Here is a 14,113-nt window from a genome sequence, read left to right as displayed (position 1 = left end):
ACTATCTTAGTATATTTGTCCGAGGAGGACAACTAAGAAATCTTAGATATACGAGATACGAAAGAGATCTAGAAACTTCTATAGAAGAAGTATAGTAAGGTCTATAAGGTATACGTAGTAGCGCTTATAAAATAGCTAGTATCGTTTAAGCTACCGGACGATTAGATAATTAGACAAGGGTAGATATATCTAGGTAACCTATCTATATAGATAACTACCCGTAATAGGGTCTAGACTTTACCCCCCTATACGTATATCTAGGAGGCAAGTTACTAGAAATCACCGCGAGCCGCGATATAGAACTAGCGATACTAAAGGGTATAGAGACGTAGAAGGCGAGATTAAGCGTAAGTACGATTAACCTATACTTCCTCTCGAGAGAGCTAGTAACGAGAGTAGATAAGTACCGCCTAAACCTCTTACTCGAAGTAGGATTAGACTATATCCCGATCTAGACAATAATCGAGGTAGGAGTCGAGGAGGAACCTATAGCGGAGCTATACCTAAACTAGAAGAAGGCCCCGTAGGAGGAAATCCGAGATAAACTAGCGGTACGACTATACGATAATAGAGTAAATACGAGACTAGAAGCGGGAATAGAAGTAGAACAAGAAGCCGAGCTCGATAAAGAAGCCGAACGTATAACGATAGTCGTATAGGAGGTAGCTCGTCGGTATATACCTTATACTCGACCTTCTTAAAGACAGAAGCTATTCTAGACCCCGGCGTACGCGGAAAGGGTAAAGGAGGCGAGGAGGGCTAGACGAGAGTAGACGAAGGAGTATATAGATAGATAGATTTGTTATTCCCCTATTCTAGGACCCTATTCGGCCTATATAGGTATATATCTATTATTATAAATAAAGGGAAACCCGAATAGGTAAAAACCCTTCCCGCTATAAGGGCGCGCGTATTATAGGGTCCGAACGAGATAGTTGTTATTCTACGAAGCTACGAAAGAGGAGCGCGAGGCGCGGCGAAGTTATAAAGCAAAGCTAAGCCGCGCTAACCCGATACGGAAGGTCTACGGTTCAGCCGGGCCGACGTAGCTATAGTAGGGGGTCGCGGGCTACCCGTGATAGTATCCCCCCTCCCAAAATACGCCTTAGTCCTCTAAGCGTTATCTACCTTATAAGGCTACTTGCCTATCGAGCTCTATAATCGCGCGAACGCCTAATTATCCTCTAGTACCCTATCGTTATCCGATAACATCGTATTCGCTCTATTAAGACTATCCTCGACCGGCTTCCTTCGAGAAACATATTGCCTAGTTAGCTAGCTTACCCTAGACCTACGTCTATCTTCGGCTAGTACTCGCGTATAATCCTTATAACCAAAGTTAGGTATTATTATAGGCTCTATAGGCTCTACTCGAGTATCGAATATATACGGAGCAGATTCTATTAGAGGTAAGGCTCGAGGCGACTTATTCGTAACGGTGTCTTTCGGAATAACCCTAATCGTATTAAGCCCGAGCACCTTAGTAGCTAGTAGGGACTAGTTAGATAGAGCTACGAAGCCTATAGGCGTAGACAACTCCGGCCGGTTATAGTAAAAGTCTATAATAGCGGCGGCCGCGTGTTTAAGTATGTCCTCTATAGGTTGCTAGGTCTTACTATCCTCCTCGTTCTAATATCTAGCCTATTTCACCTTATACTATATATCTACCTTACGCTTATGCCCCTTCTTTACCTTACCTACCCGCTTACGGGTATATATATTAAGGATCTTTCCTACCTAATATATATACGTAGGTGCTACTACTATATCGGCTACTATATTAGCCTCGGTAGTGTTAGGTTCGATAGTTATCGGTAGTAGCGGCGCTAGATACTACCCTTTAAGTAGTAGGAAATCGGGGTGGTCGGCTCGTTATAGTAGTAAGGTATAGAAGTAGTTATTAAGTCCTGCTAGAGCGTCTAATAGTTTTAGTCGATAAGAGAGTCTAGCCGGTATAACTTCCGTAATCTAGTAAGGGCCGGTATATTTCCTATCTAGCTTCTTAGATAGTCGAGTCGTACGGATGTTCTTAGTACTAAGATATACCTAATTACCTACCTTATAGTCTAGAGGAATGCTTCGGTAGCGGTTTGCTACTTCTACTTAGAGAGCTTATAACATTCGTATATTCTCTTAAAGGTGCTTATAAAGCTCGTAAATTCGACGTATAAAGGTTTCTGCTGATCGCGTATCTAGTCGCTAGAGAGTAGTCAGTCCTCCCTCCTTTCTAGCGTTTAGGTCAACTCGCTCTATAAACTTAGGGTTGTAGCCTAAGGTAGCGTAGAACGGCGATATACTAGTAGTCTCGGACAGGTGATTATTAATCGCGAACTAAGTAAGGTATAGCTATTCTACCTAGTCATCCTATACCTTATTAGTAAATATACGAAGATACTGTTCTATCGCCTAGTTAGTACGTTCTGACTGTCTATTAGTTTCTAGGTAATACGAAGAACTTAGCTTACGATTTATACGGAGTATCTTATAGTGTTTCTTCTAGAAGGTAGTAACCTACTACTTACTACGGTCTAATATAATAGTGTTAGGAAACCCGCGCCGATAGAACATATGTTTAAGGAAAAGCCTTGCCGCATTCTATACTATCATTACGCTAATAGGGATTAGCTCGACTTCCTTAGTAAGCCTATTAGTAACGGTCATAATGTTGTTATAGACTATGCCGTTAGGAGTACTGTCTAGAAGTCCGACAACGAAGTCGACTACAATATGTTTCTAAGGCCGATCTAGAACAGGAAGTAGCTATAATAATCCTAGTGGCTAGGAGTATAGAGATTTTGTTATACGGTAGGTACGGTAATTCGCGGTGTATCTACGTACGGATCTCGCTAATCTAGGCTAGTAGAAATTACGTACTACGAGTTTATAAGTACGAGCTCGTCCTAGATAGCCTGCTACTAGAGCGTTATAGTTTATCTTAATTATCCTAGTCTATAAGGCTTAGTCATTTAGTACCTATAAGCTCTAGCCGTCGTATTAATTTCGAATATATAGTAGGTCGCTATCTACTTTATAGATAGATAGATTATTCATTCGCCTGTTTTAGTGCCCTATGGCCTATGCAGGTCTCTCGCTATTTAGGTCTATTTGTGTAGGTAGGAAACCCGATTAACGGATGAAAACCTCCTCGTCTTTGCCCTCCTCGTTCTTTCCTGTCTTGTCCTTTCGTTCTCCTTCCTTCAGGGTACGCGAGTGTCATGGTTGTTACCCTATGACTACCTTGCCCGTAACCCTGGTGATGTCCTCCTCTCGATTCCCTTTCTCCCTTCTGTTTCCCCGGCTCTTCTCTCTCTCTCCCTCCTCTCTATCCACCTTTCCGTTTCTACTGCTAGGGAGAATTGCTCTAGGTAGTCCTCGTTAAGGATCCATCTTGTCACTCTCCTTATATCTTGTCTGTCCTGGATGATGGCCTGGTATTGCCTGTCTCTTGCCTTCGCCCTCCACTGGCTTCTCCCTTTTACCCACTTAGTACAGTTCAGCACCATGTGCTCCGGGTTTTGGGATAGGTAGCCACAGGGGCAACGTTTGGAATCGTATCCTGGGACTCTTCTTTGGTGCAAGTATGCTCTCAGCCCAATGTGCTCAGAGCGAATCTGGATAGCTATGCTTGCTTCCGCCCTCTTCAGGTCTTTATAGATAAGGTAGTTATACCTCCCGAAGGTCCTGGCCGCTGGTGGGGCTCCTGGCCTCACCGGTTTTTGGTTCCAACGCGTTTCCCATAGGTGACCTGCGATCCTTTCTGCTTGGCTTTGCTTCTTTTTCCCTTTGTCCCCTGTGTTAGCTTGCTCCCTCAGAGCTTCTCTCTGTTCAAGGGCTGCTAGGATTTCCTGTGATGTTTTTAGGTCTGCTTCCTTCTGTGGGATCATGTGTGGCCGGTTGGGTCTTCTCCTCCTCTCCCACTGGGTTCTTATCCTTTGAGTAGCTGCTTGGATGGTTCCCTGGGCTGGGTATGCTGATGTCTTCTCTGCGTATTGACACCTCATGCCCTGGAGGTACTCCCTGATGGGGGCTGTACCTGATTCCATTTCCATTGTCCTGTGAGGGGTTGACTTGTATGCCCCTAGTACTCTCTTTAGGCAGGCTGCCTGCGCTCTGTTGAGGGGGTCCTCAATTCTCTTCGGGATGTGTTTTTCCGCTGCCCAAATTGCTGCTCCATATAGCATTGCGGGCTTGACAATGGCCTTGTACATGGTCTGGGCCTTTGTGAAGGTCGCCCCCCAGGTTGACGCAGTGAGTCTCTCGATTGATTGTCTGTTGGTGTCCGCTCTCGCTTGCGCCTTCTTCACTTGTGGTCCCCAGCTGAGTTTCGGGTCTAGCCATATCCCAAGGACTCTGAGTTCCCTTGTAGGATGGGTCTCGAACCCCTGGATTTTTACTGGTGCTGCTAAGTTGTGTTTTGTCTTTGCCTTGCTAAAATGGATAAGTTGGTACTTGTCCGGTGCGAATTTTGCCCCATGCTCTCTTGCCCACTTTTCGCATTGTCTATGTCTCTCCTCTAGGAGTGCGCAGTTTTCCTCTATAGACCCCGACCACGCTAGGATATTTGTGTCATCCACGAACCCCGATGCTGAGGTGTTTGCTGTTTCTAGGAGTGGGGTCAGGTCGGCCATAAAGAGGAGGAACAGAATTGGGGAGAGTGTAGAGCCCTGTGGGATGCCCGTGTTCGCAATTGGGGTCTGCGGGGCTTTGAAGGACCCTAGGAGGATCTGGGTTGTTCTGTCCTTAAGGAATGACTGCACAAAGTGTACTATCCAGGCTGGGATGCTTTTCATTCTGAGGATGTGTAGGAGCCTTGCGTGGGACACATTGTCGAAAGCCCCTGATATGTCTAGTGAAAGCAGGGAGGCTACCTTGTTGTTGCCATAGTGCCAGATGTGTCTGATTTGCTCTGTGATCAGTTCGACTGCTGTGAGGGTAGATCTCTTTTGTCTCCCCCCCATTTGCGTTGCCGGGAGGAGGTTGTGTTCTTCTACTATTCCGGTGAGCCTTATAGCCACGACCTTCTCTAGGAGCTTCCCTAGTGTGTTCAGCAACGCAATTGGTCTGTATGACTTCAACTTGGTATAGTCTTCCTTTTGGGGTTTCCTTAGGACGCAAGTCAGTGATTGCCTAAAGGCCTTTGGGCAATACCCCTGCTTCATGCACTAGGTAAAGATTGGCGCAAGCACTGGAGTGATAAGGCTGCTGCTAGCTTTTAGGTAACAGTTAGGGATCTTGTCTGGGCCTGGGGCTTTGTTGCCCTTCAGTTTCTTGATAATGTTTCCGATCTCTATAGCAGACACTTGCCAGTTAGCCTCCCTTGGCGGAGGAATGTGTGTTCCTGGGATGTTGCTTAGGTCTGCCTCTACCTGAGTCCCGAAGAAGTGGTCTGCGAATGCTTTCGCTTTCCCTATCGGAGTGGTTTGCGTTTCCCCGTCTTGGTCCTGTATTGAGGGAAACTGGGGCGGGGAGTTTCGTTCCTCGTCTGGTTTCCTAGCCTATTCTGCTAGTCTCCAGATTTGTTCCGGGTGTTCTGTGATCATCCCTACAGTTGACCTCCACTCCTGCGTCTTGTCTCTTCTGATCTGCGCCTTCTTTGCTTTGCACGCGTTGTTATAGGCTTCCCAGTTTGCTTGGGTGCGTCGTTGCTCCCATCTCCTTCTTGCTCTCCTTGCCTCCTTGACTTTGGCTGTGCACTCTGGTGTCCAGTATGGCTTCTGGTATAGCGACCATCTCTTCTCAGGTATATAGGCCTGGGCTGCCCTTTGCATAGCTTCTATCAGCTGCTCCACTGCTTGGTCAATCCCCTCCGTTGTGTGTATGTTGTCAATGTTCACCTGTTCTAGTTCGCCTTCTAGCCGCTGCTGTACTAGTGTCCACTCGGCCTGCTTCCAGCAGAGCCTCCTCTCAGGTTCCCTCTCCTCCTCAACTGTGAGTTGGATGTCGGTTTGGATTGGATAGTGGTCTGATGAGGACTCTAGTTGGTCATTGACTGTGCAGCTTTCTACCCGTCGTGTTAAGGCGTGGGACATGAAGCATAGGTCTAGCGTGCTAGAACTGTTGTTTCTAGCCCAAGTTTCTGTTCCCTTTGGCGTGATCAAGTCCATTTGGGCTGTTTCCATCTGACCAATGAGCCTCCCTACTAAGAAGTGGTGTGCTGGGGTGAAGTCCGATCCCCACTTTGGGTGATGGAGGTTGAAATCTCCTATCACGATGTTGTGGTTTTGTTGGTCCATTGCTTCCGGGAGCCTTCCTAGCGTGTGTAGTTGTGTGCTGCTTCTGGACTCTGGAGGTGGGTTGTATACGCTATGGATCAGGACTTGGCCTTGAGTTGTTTTGAGCTGCACTGTGGTGATATCCCTGTCGGTTCTCGGCCAGGCCTGCCAGTCCTCTGCTAGTACCTTCTTACTGACATAGATACAAGTTCGTGGGACTCCCTCGGTTCTGTTTATTACTACGTGGTATCTCGGGTCTCGCACAGTTGATGGAATCCTAGAGTGTGGGTTGATCCATGGTTCCTGTATTGCTATAATGTAGTGTTCCTCCGGGTCTAAGGCTTGTAGAAAGCTCCTTTGGACCTTGTCTTTGCTTCTGTTCACATTATACTGAATGATTGATAGTCTGTTAGTGTGAGGCATCAGGACATGTTTGTGTCTAGGTCCGTTTGGTCTTGCTGTTGGTCTTGCTGTTGGTTTTCCCGTCCCTCCTCCTGTTCTTCCCTTTGGGGTTGGCTCCCTATCATTTGGTTGATTCTCATTTGTCTATTGCTCTGCGCTGCCTTGTACAAGAACGTTGGTCTCCCTATTGCTGGCACTATTTGTGGCTCCTCTTATGGCCGGGGTCTCTTATTCGGGTGGGTGGTTCTCTCTGGTTGTTTCTGTTCACCTACTAGGAACCTGGTTGGTGTTGTTACCCTTGCTTCCCGCGCTCTCCACTGGGCTGATAGTCTAACTGGGCATTGGTTTGACCATGCCGGGTGTTTTCTCCCACATGCTGCGCATCTTGTGTCCTCCTTCCGTTTTTGGCACTCTTGGGTCGCGTGATCACCAGCACAGTGTGAGCAGACTGGTGTGGCTTTGCTACACTTTGGGGCAATATGTCCGTACTGTTGACAGTTGAAACATTGAAGGATTCTGTGGTTGCTCTGATGGATTTCTACATCCAGCCTCTCAAAGTCCCAGTACAACCCTTGGTCTAAGACCTTGTTCGCTTGCTCTAGTGTTGCAACCCATAAGATCAGCGAGGAGGCCCTCTTGCCCTCCTCTATCTTCTTCTTGACCCACGCTGTCTTTGTGATCTGTAGTCCTGGTGCTATTACCTGGTTTTGCCTCTGGAGGTTTGGTGTATCCCTTTGTGTATCAAAGGTTCGTGGGACCCCATGCGTAATTACCATATACTGTTGATGGGAGACTTTCGCTGTGCTCCCGATCTTCAGTGTCCACTCCTTGTTTATTTCGAGGGCCTTCTTGTCCTGTACGTGTGCTGTAAACAGCTTGACCCCTTTGTTGTCTGCCCTTGCCCCTACTATTCCCTTTACTCCGATCTTCTCGACTATCTCCCTCCCGGTCATCTTTCCTATCTCTTCCTTCTCTTTCTGGTCCGTAATATGGACTCGTAGTACTGTGCTTTGAGGGGGGGTGGGTTGGCTCGCGATTGTTGCCCAGGTCGTTAGGCCCTGGGTCTGTCTCGGGTCTCTTTGAGGGTTGTTTCTTGCGTTTCGTGTTGCTGCCTCGATTGCCATGTTGATCGTAGTGCTTGTTTGTCGTTTGAGCGCCTTCAGTCCCCCGAGCAGTTCGCTCATTACTCCTTTCAGTGCTCTCTCCGGAAACCTCCCTTCTTCTGCCGCTACCATCTCTTCCGCCTTCTTGCAGAGCGTCCTCCACTCGTCTCCCCCTTGCTCTCGGTCGTCTACTGCCGTCGTCGTCGCCATTTTTACGGTCCTTCCTGACTCTATAAATATATCTATCGTCTAGGGACATAAGCTATATATATAGGAAGTGTAGTAATAGGTAGTCCTTCTCCTATCTACTTTATAGTGTGCTAGGTAAATCTTCGCTCTCTATAGTAGTATAGGAGTGCGGTCTTTCTATAGGTCCTTAATCGCGGTCTTAAGCTCGTTATTAGTTACGTACGCCGTCGACATTCGATACTCGAGTTCGGCTTCCTATTAACTTTTACGCGTCGCCGGTTATTTAGTAGGCGTATCTCGTTCTATAGGCATAAACTCTTTAGCTTTAGGGTCTAGCTATACTAGTCCCTCTTCTTCCGGCGTATCTTCTACTGTTACCTATAGTAAGGCGATCTTAAGGAATCGCTTAGGAGGTAGCAATATCTAATACTAATGCTGGTTCCGAGGGTCGTTCACCCCCTACGGAAGGTCCTAGCTACGTCTCGTTAGGCTGTCTAGCTTTGTACCTTAAAGTCCTAGACGGTATATTATCTTAAAGTTGAACTATAATAAGAACTTAGCCTAACGCGCTTGTCGCCGATTTAGCTACTTTGTCTTTATAAAGTATTCTAGGTTCTTATAGTTAGTATAAATCTTGACTAGCTATAAGTCCTTATTATCTACTTCGTAGGCGAGCTCGGGTCTCTATTCCTCAAAAGCCTTAATAATAGCTAATAGTTCCTTATTATAGATTTTATAATTACACTCCTATAGACTCAACTTCTTTGAGTAGAAGGCTATAGGATGTAGTATACCCTTCTCGTTATACTACGAAAGTACGCCGGCGTTTACAAAATCTAAAGAATCTGTCTCTACTACCGTTTCCCTACCTAGTACATAATATACGAGCATGCCGGCTTTACTAAACGTAGCTTTTAAATTGTCAAAGGCTCGTTAGCAATCTAGTGACTATTAAATCCTTCTGTTCTTATGATTGCTTAGTCCGTCCGACTTAGTTAGGTTTGTAAGAGGAGTAGCTATACGCGAAAATGCTTCGATAAACCGCCTATAGAAGTTAGTAAATCTAAGGAAGGCCTAGACATCCTTCAGGTTCTTAGGAGCTTCCTATATCTAAATACATTCGAGTTTCTCGGGGTCTATCTCGATGCTATTAGGGGTTCTAATTAGCCTAAGATACCTTACCTTCTGTTAGTAGAATTCGCTTTTGTCGATGTCTACTGTAAGTCCTATATCGCGTAGCTTAGTAAGAACCTTCCGTACGTGTTCAATGTGCTCCTCTAAGGTGTCACTAAAGATAAGTACGTTATCTAGGTAGGCCGATACAAAGTCGTCTAGGTGTTCTTATAAGACCTTGTTAATATATAATTAGAACGATGCTAGTCCGTTATATAAGCCGAATAGCAGCACTAGACACTCGTAGATGCCGTATCGTATCGTAAACGCCGTTAACTACTCGTGCCCTTTAGCTATCCGTAACTTGTTAAAGGCTACTATAATGTCTAGCTTCGTAAAGTACTTCTTACCGTATATACGGTTAAGCGTCTCTTATATTAAGGGAATCGGATACCGGTTCTTAATAGTGATCGTATTCAATCCTCTATAGTCGATATAAACACGTAGCCTACCTCTAGGCTTACGTACTACTAGTACTAGTATAGGAGACTAGCTCGTCTTTTGCCCTACTTTCCGTACCTTCCCTTTAGATGTTTACTTATCTAGCTATTTCTTAACTACCTCGTTCTCCTTCTTAGCTAGGCCGTAGGGCTTGCGGTATAGTAGCTCTTATAGACTATTAGGCTTAATATAAATCTTATGATCTACGCCTAGTCGGTAAGGTAGGAGTCCTTTATAATCCTTAGCTAAGAAAGCGTCCGTAATATCGTAGTATATCGGCGGTAACTTCTCCTTCGGGTTGTGATTGAACTGCTTATTTAAGAATTAGTCTAGATTATTAGTAGCTATTACACTTAGCTTAAGCTCTCCGTCGTCGCTCTTACGTATAGTAGGCATAATATAGAAGTACTTAGCCCTAGGCCGGTGCGCGTACATTCCCTACGCGCGTTAAGAAACGCCCTAGTAGTCTACTTCTTCATCGTCTATGTCTTCTAGGTTATATAATAAGACGTTTAGCTCCGCCCCTCCTACTATAAAGCTCGCTACTTCTCTAGTAAAGGGCTCTAGTCCGTACCGTACTAGTGCCTACTTCTTCTTCTCGCGATAGTTTAGGGATTATACTATTATCGATGTCTTATTCTATAGATAGTAACTAAAGCAGTAATCCAATCTAAATGCCACCTCGCCTATCTCCTAGAAGATGTTTAGGTTGTACGCTATAAGCTACGGTAGGCTAAAGACGATATTATATTCGAGGTCGGTAACGTAGTATAATATTTGCTCGTAATAATCGCCGATAACTACGTCTATAAGGGCCGCGTATATAATCTGCCGTATAGTAGCCGTTCTATCTCCTAGTGTTAGTCGTCGGCTTTACGTCAAAGGGATCAGGGGTATTATATATTTGCGTATGAATTTCTAGTTAAAAAAGAGAGAGGTAGAAGTAGAATCTATAAGGCCTCGAGCCTTTCTATATTAAATTATTACGGGTAACAATATGTAAGGGTATATAGCTAGCTATTGTTTATCTAGTACGTATACCGATATCTTAAGCTCCTTACTATAGTCTATTACCGTCTCTTACATTCCGTGTCTCTTAATCTTTTACTCTTTCTGTCCTAGGAAGTTCGGGTAACCGCTATCTACTACGCTTAGGTAGCGGTCGTACTATTTCCCTACTACGGATCGGCGGCTAGGGAACTAAGGTTCGCGTTCGGATTCGGCGTAGTATTACGTAGACGCGGTAGGCAATAGTCGCTATCGTACCTATATATTAGGCATTTAGGGTTAGTCGATACGTAAGAACCTATACGGTAGCGGTAGTACTTACCCTACTTCTTAAGGTCTTCGCGCTACTTACGGTTAAGCGTAGGTAGGTCCTATAGATATGTCGGTAGATCCTCCTTCTTCTTAGTACTAGCGTACTATAGTAGGCGCTATACTAAGGCACCTACTATACCGGTAGCGGTACTAGTAACTACGTTACCGTTATTCTAGTTGTTCTAGCCGCTATTGCCGTTCGAGTTGCTATTACTACGGGGGCGCTCCTTCTACGGGTATAGTCGATCTGTCTCGTAGAAGCTCTCGTCTAGTACGGTGTACTCCTCGATAACGTCTTATATACTATCTAGGCGGCGGTCGACTTCGCGGTCGCCGAAGGTCTTAATAAAGTACTTACGGTTTAGTCGGTTACGGAACAGTATAAGCTCGGTCTTATTAGTCTATAACATCTAGGCGCGTAACTTCGAGTAGCGTGTATAGAAGGCTATAAAGGTTTCGCCTTGTTCTTACTTATAGGTAGTAATGTTAACTATAGCCTTAGTTCCTTTATTACGTATACTATATTAGCGTGTTATCTAATCTAATAACTCTTCTCTAGTCTTGAACTTGTTAAAGGACTACTGTCTAGGCATAGGGATCCTCGGCTTAATACTTCGCTAAGGATTACCTTACGTCTACCTATATACGAAGCGTAGACTATCTACCTTAGTACGGAAGGTTACTATAGTTAGCTTTAGGAGAACACTACTATACTAGCTATTAAAATTAGGGTCATTATCGTTCTTAAAGTGCTTAGAGTTAGGCACACCCTTGCCAATCTCTATACCGCGAGTAAGGGTGCGGTTAATAGTAAAGAGACGTTCTAGAAGGTCAACTAGTAGTATCTAGGTACGGGTATTACGCATTCTCGAGTCACGACTATTATTAGGTCCTAGTCGCGGACGGTCGTTATCACGTCCTCGGCTATTGTTACTACGGTTATAGTCGTCTCTATCGTTATTACTACTACCGCTACCGCTACCTCTACTAGTAGCTTCGCGATACCTACGTAATAGCTACTCGAGTAAGGTCTCGTATAGGCGGGAACGAGAGGGTCGGCGGCCTAAGCGGCCCCTACCTCCGTTCTATATAGTGTCTCCTACCTTAAGCCGAGCCTTTAGGTTATCGACTTCTTATTATAGGGCCTAGTTCTTCACCTTAGTATCTTGTGCCTTCTTCTTCTCCTTCTCGTAGATCTCGCTAAACTGCTTATATAGGTTATTAGCTTCCTTATATTTCTTCTCTAGCTCTTATAACTTAGCTAGGTCGTAATCCTTCTTGCTCTTAAGATCTACTACCATTTTCTATATAATAAGCTCTTCACTTCGTAGTATCTTATAGATACGGTCGTATTCGGTGTATAGCGTAGTGTACTAGGTGTTCTAGAGGTCGTTAGTACGCTCTATTACATCGAGTTGTCTACCCTTAGTAATTGCCGTATTAACTACTTATAGTACGAAGTCGTAGGTAGTCTTCGGGTGTTAGGATATAAGGGTCGTAAGGTTGTCTAGGGTGACATTCTAGTATTCGGATACGAGAATATGTTCTGCCTCGTCGAGTAATAGATATACCTCGTCTAGGTCGCCGCCTAGGTTCTCTTCGAGCTTGAGCTCGAACAGTTCTATAAAGTCAATCTTACTACCTTCTTCTCGCTCGAAGGCCTTCTAGTAAGCTTTATTAATCTCTTGTTATAGCGCGATACCGGTGTCTACTATAACCCGCCGGTTATCGTCCTATATCTAACTCTAAGGGAAAGAGGAGAGGTCGGGGAAAAGAGATATACGCTACTTACTTTTACCCTTAGGCTTAGGTAGCGGTAGTATACCGCCGTTCGCTATTTATAAAGTTATATTGTCTAGGTTCGGGGGAGGCGTAACGGTACCTATATCCTAACTATCTACGAGCGCGCGACTACCTACTAATAATGTCGCTACGTTACGTTCTCTAGGTATCTACGCGCTATACGCCTTACTATATTCTATATTCTAATACGACTCTACGCGTTCTCGAGTTCTACGGTTCTGTCTATTCCTATTATTACGCGTCCCTTACCTAGATCCGCGATCTAGGTAGGGTAGTAGAATAAACTATAAGGGCGCGCGTATTATAGGGTCCGAACGAGATAGTTATTGTTCTACGAAGCTACGAAAGAGGAGCGCGAGGCGCGGCGAAGTTATAAAGTAAAGCTAAGTCGCGCTAACCCGATACGGAAGGTCCGCGGTTCAGCCGGGCCGACGTAGCTATAGTAGAGGGTCGCGGGCTACCCGTAATAACGAGCCCGCTATTAGGAAGGTGTTTCGCTTAGTCATTAATAACAATAAGATTAAATAGTACGTAACTGCGGAATACGCGCCTACGTAGGACCTAGTAGAAAGAGCTAGAGCTCTAATTATTACTATAAGTAGAACTATTCGTATCTACGTACGATTACCGGAAAAGCTTTAGCTAGAATATACTATAGTAGCGGTGTATATCCTCTAGCGATCCCCTATCTAGTTAAAGGGCTAGAAGACCCTATTCGAATTAGTAATAGGACAAATTCCGAACGTAGGTCATATAGTAGTATATAGCTCCCTTATATACGTATTTATCTATAGACTAGATCAGCCTAGTAAGAGCGAGAAACTCTAAGAGAGAGCGCTTATAGGCTACCTTATAGGATACGACTCTACTAACATCTACCGCGTATAGGACCTATTAAAATATAGGGTTATACGAGTTAAGGACGTCCTCTTCGATAAGACTATATTCAATAACCTATTATGCCTAATAGTAGGGTATATAACCCCTATTAAGAATATCGTAATAGCGGAACCGGCTAAAGAGCCTAAACAATACTACGACCTATATATCGCTTATTACGAGCAAGATATAGTATAGGCCGAGGGGGTAGAAGAATAGGCTTAGTAGCCGTATACCTAATAACCTCGAGACGCCTACTAAAAGCTCCTTAGGTAAGAACTATACTAGCCGTAATACCGCGAGTTAGTAATATATAACTAAAAAGACCGGCAAATCGAGTACGTAATAGATCACGTAACTTAAGACAATATATAGCAGTTAGTACATAACACTACTAACTACTACGATACCCTATAGTAGTAGATAATAGATGCCCTTACCGTAGAAGACCGTAAGGAGATTATAGGTAATACGGACCCTAATCGCGAGCTATATCTATTTATATTTATACTACTAGAAGACGCGTTAACACATAACGCGTCTAATATACTACTCTTTCCCCTAGAGCTAGAGCTCTACATACTAGAGGAG

Source organism: Fulvia fulva, chromosome 3 (genome assembly GCF_020509005.1).
Source record: "Fulvia fulva chromosome 3, complete sequence".
In the NCBI taxonomy this organism is placed as follows: Eukaryota; Fungi; Ascomycota; class Dothideomycetes; order Mycosphaerellales; family Mycosphaerellaceae; genus Fulvia; species Fulvia fulva.
This window is presented reverse-complemented; position numbering follows the sequence as displayed.